This window comes from Rhagoletis pomonella, unplaced genomic scaffold, assembly GCF_013731165.1.
Source record: "Rhagoletis pomonella isolate Grant_MI unplaced genomic scaffold, Rhpom_1.0 Rhpom_scaffold_00008, whole genome shotgun sequence".
NCBI classification, from domain to species: Eukaryota; Metazoa; Arthropoda; class Insecta; order Diptera; family Tephritidae; genus Rhagoletis; species Rhagoletis pomonella.
In genome coordinates, this window is record NW_023458562.1 from 45,903,328 (window position 1) to 45,908,242 (window position 4,915).

Sequence of the window (4,915 nt, forward strand, 5' to 3'; positions counted from 1 at the left end):
TTATCGAAGTGGAAGTCATATTTTATCATCTTTAATACCCCATTTCGGATTTATTGTTAATTGGCTGGCCAAAGTAAAATAAGGATGAAAGTGAGAGGTTGCTAATGAAAAGAAAATGAGGGAAAAGCATTTTGGTTTTGTTTTTGTGTAGCAAAACTGTAATCAGAGGATGTAAGAAATGTCAACGAAAACACTAACAGCCGGTGTGAACAGCCTTCAGCGCCGTCCTGGGCGTTGACATTTGTGTACCACAAGTAAACAAAGAATGAAGCGAAAAGAAGAACGAGTTGAAACTACCAAAGCAGTTCACTTTAAAGCGAAAAACGTGTTTTAATTTTGCTAAATGTGAAAATATTGAATTTTTCACCTAATCTATTAGAGAACAGTGAACATTTTAGTGTACTCCATTGCTTTGCAATTAAGGCTGCAGCAGCATCTCTGCGGGATTGATTAGTTAACTTGCTAATGCAGGCTGCGTGGAGCAGAAACAAAACCATTGTGAGGAAATGCTGTTAATATAATAATAGAGAAACATTTCGGGAACGACTTTGCCGTGCCCTATGTACACAAAATGCAGCGATTCGTCCCAGCGCTACACTTGCATCTACGCTTCTTGCATCTTGACGGCTGTCGCAATTTATCACACAGCACTTCATTGTATTCGTTTTTACTCAGTCCTCAACTCAAAAATCACTCACTAATTGCAAATTAAAACAATTTAAACTGATTTTTCACTTATAATTAAAATTTCTCTTTCGATGATTTGTAAACAAAGGTTTATTTACAAGTTACCACAACTGTCAAAATCGGCAAAACCAAAGTAGCGGCACCACTGACGGCGCCACCTTTGTTCGCTGCATCGGGCTCGACCACAATAGGTTCATTCCCTATCTTTTTGGACTAAAATCTGAAAAGTGTCAAAATGCCAGAGCGTAAGCAAAATGCGCTCACTAAAAGAGAATAACAGGAAAAGTAAAGGAACGCAAAAAACCAAATATTTAGTCCAAAGAATGGCAACAACAAAGCTAACGTCAAATAAGAATGTAAATGTATGTATGTACAAAACACCTTCACACAAGCACAAGCTCAATAAACACTTTCTATATCAATTATTTTTTGCCTCCTTCCAATTTCAATTCACTTTTTTTACTTTTTAGATTATTCTCACTTTTTGCGTATTCTTTAATTTCCGTTAATTTAAATTCAGTCGAGTTTGACACTTTTCAGGATTTTGCCAGAAAAAATTCTTCTGACTAAATCTGACTACTTCGGACTGATGAGAGTCACTTTCACCGAGTGTTGCTCTCTCATTTTTACTGTCATTTCCGAGTTAAGGAACGCTTTTTGGACTAAATCTGACTACATCGGACTTTTTCTGACTATTTCTGGGAGATAAGGAACGCTCCTATTATAACCAGTAAACAACCTTGGGTGAATTTGTCGACTGCCCTCCTCGGGGATGAATATGCCAGGAATGAAATTATTGGTACACACGCCTTCAAAGCACGCAGGGTTGCTTTTGAGAAACAAAAAATAGTTAGCTCAAAATAGTTTCAAAAAAATATAGTGTAAAACGAAAATTATTAAATAATTCTACATTAAATTATATACGTAAATGACTCACTATGTAAACTATTGGAATACAACTTGTTTCATTACCTTTTTTGTGCAAAATGATAATCAGCCTCATTGCGTAAGTCGTAAACTAGGCTAAATTGTACGACTCGACAACATTGGCATTGTTTACTGTCGTGCTGAAATAAGTAAATGACGAAAATCGTGGAAAACTATACAGTGCTGTCAAGTTTTTCCGTTTTAATACACTAGTCGAATGGAAATTTTAGGCAATGACGTGCAATTTGCGATACGATTCGACTCTCGAAAAACGACTTGCATACGACACCACTCTCGCAATGAGGGTGAATGACTATCTGAACGCTCGGAGCGCTGCCACTAAAATGGGAAACTACAGAAAAAATACTGCTCTGGTGGTACTTGTGCCGTGGCATGATGCAATAATACAAGGAGGTATCAATTGTGACAGCTCGATTTGACACTGCCTTAGCCCAGTAGAACGAGAAGAAATTAAGCCCCATTTAGGGGAAAATATAAAATTTCTCATTTTTTCCTGAACAAAATTTGCTTTTTTATAGAATATTTGTAATGATATAAAATAAAATAAGATAAAATACCATTTTAAGAAAAAAATGTGTATACTGAGAAAAAATAAAAAAATATTCAGCTATTTTATTAGGCAAAGAATTGTCAAAGAAGTAACACTGTCTCACCTAAGGCAGTCAATATGGCGGAATTAGAGCGAGAAGTTGCCAACTGATAACACCTGTATTATTGCATCATGGTGCCGTGGTGAATATATATTCACTATGAATAATACTACTAGTTTAAAGGAAAATCACTTTTTTTCTTATTGGCTGCGTTTCTTTATACATTCCGGATGATCCCATTTCACAGCCGGAACAAACAATACGTTTGAAATATACGTTAACATATCATCAGGAACATTCTAAAGAATAAGTAAACAAAAAAGTTTATTCCAAAAGTTCAGAATGAATAAAGAAATGCAGCCAATGTTTAAAGTCTTAAAATTTTATATGTAGATATTTATAAGTTTTATTTGGTTGCTCTTATAAAGGAAATACAACCCGGCATTTCTTTGCACACGCTGCCCCTAAATCACACAAAAACATTGCGCAATATGGGGATTGCGTTGTTGTTGTTGTAGCGTCTACAACAACCCCGCTCATATCGGTTAATATCTCAGTCGCTGGTCAGCGTCGGTCCACAAAGACAAAAGCGTTAGGGTTGTCGGATTTTCCGGGCATACGAAGAGATGTTTCGAGTCATGGAGTGTCTCTCCGCATGCTGGACACTCATTTGGCATATCTGCGCAACGTTTCTTTGTCTTTGCCCCAAGTACTGCCGGCTAGCGACTTGAGGACCTTGCGGCTCTGTACTTTGTTGACAGTAGCGGTTGCGTCCGCAGAGAAGGAGAGCAGACTGGCGAAGGTGATTCCGAGTATTTTGGGGTTCTTCACCGTCGGAATAGGGGTATCATTGACGTGAATTCCCAGTGGTAGCCTGACCTCCTTCGTCCAGGTGGTCAACAAGGTCGCAGAGGATTTTGTAGGAGAGAGGGTTAGGCTCCTTGCAGTGAAGAAGCGAGAAGGCTCGGAGAGATACCCGTTTACTTTCGAACACAAGTTATCAATTCCATTCCCAGACGCCATGATCAAGCAATCGTCGGCGTAGGAGACAATTGGAACTCTCTCTGGGGGTTGAGGAAGCTTTGAAATGTAAAAGTTAAACAGTAGTGGGGAGAGGACACCACCCTTGCTCGATTTGTCTCTAAACATTACCGACGAGTGTCGACCACTCAGATAATTCGCCGACCACCGTTTGAGCCTCTGTGGGAGAGAGGAGGCCTCTATATCTTCTAGTAGCTTGGAGTGGCTGACGGTGTCAAACGCCTTTGACAGGTTCAACGCTACTAGAATAGTTCTCTCACAGGGACGGTTGCGGTTAAGGCCATGGGTTATCCGAGTGCTTATGGCGTTAAGTGCTGTTGTTGTACTGTGCCCTTAACGGAAACCATGCTGATGCTTCGCTGGGGTCAGGTGGTTTGTGAAATACGGAGGCCTCTAGAGTTTTCGGGGCGATAAGTAAGATTCTCCTTTGTTGTCTGGTTTCCCCGGTTTGAGCAGTGGGACCACTCTCCCCACTTTCCAGATGTCATTGACATATTGAGGACCTCCGTTAGGTACGCTACTCCCACAGGACCCAGATTTTTCAGCATCAACATGCATATTCCGTCGGGACCCGTGGCTTTGGAGGCTTTCGCCTTATCGATGGCCACCTGAACTTCAGCGCTGGTGAAAGCAAGGGGGACACAAGTTGTTGGCAGTTTGTGCAGCCTTCTGGTCACTCGACGCTTGGCTTTGTCCGCCGGAGGATGCAGTATGAACTGTCGGCTAAAATAGCTCGCGCATCGCTCCGGGTCCGACGAAGCATGGTCGCCGAAATAAATTTCGACCCTGTCGTCGCGCTTCGTCGGCTAGAACAGCCGCTTCAGCAGGGAAGTTTGGACAGGGTCCGTGATGCATCCTGTCGGTACGAAGCGAGCTGCAGCAGCAGTGACATTTTTTCATATATTGATATTTTTAGCCATTCAACTTTTTCTTCGTGCAACCCTGCGTTGAGTAGAGCGCAAAGATGAACAATGCAAACACTGCTTTACGCGCACCGAGGTGGACGTCGGTTGATGTGGGGAGCGCAGCGAAGGTGCTCCCAGTAAATTCCGCGAAGCCTTTCCAATCAGCTTTAGAAAAGTTGATATAGGTCCGGTGTTCCGCGGAAACAAAGTCGGTTGGTTTATCGATTGAGATGACTATGGACAGATGGTCTGATGCTAAAGTCAGCATAGGTCGTCATGATACTTTGTTTATCATACCAGCGCTGACTATTGTTATGTCTGGCGAGCTGCAGCAACTGCCCATAATCCTGGTGGGTGCGTCGTCGTTCATTGTGCAGAATGTCGAATCGTCTATATGCTCAGCCAAGTCTGTTCCCCTACGATCGTTTGACAGGCTTCAATGCCAAAGATCGTGGTGCGCATTAAAGTCATCTACTACCATACGGTTTTCATCTCTGAGGAGCACAGCTATCCTGATATCCTGCAGGGAAGCAAGTCACAGGTGATATGTAAACGTTAAATATCTCGAGCTCAACATCGCCTGACCGGATAGCAATGCCCTGACATTCTAGGGTGGTATCCCTGCGGTCGATGTCTGCTTCAATAAAACGATACAGCAGGATGTGGTGCGTGATGAATGCTAAGCCACCACCATTATATCGCTCGCGATCTCGACGGTGCACGTTGTATCCGGCACAATTCAAC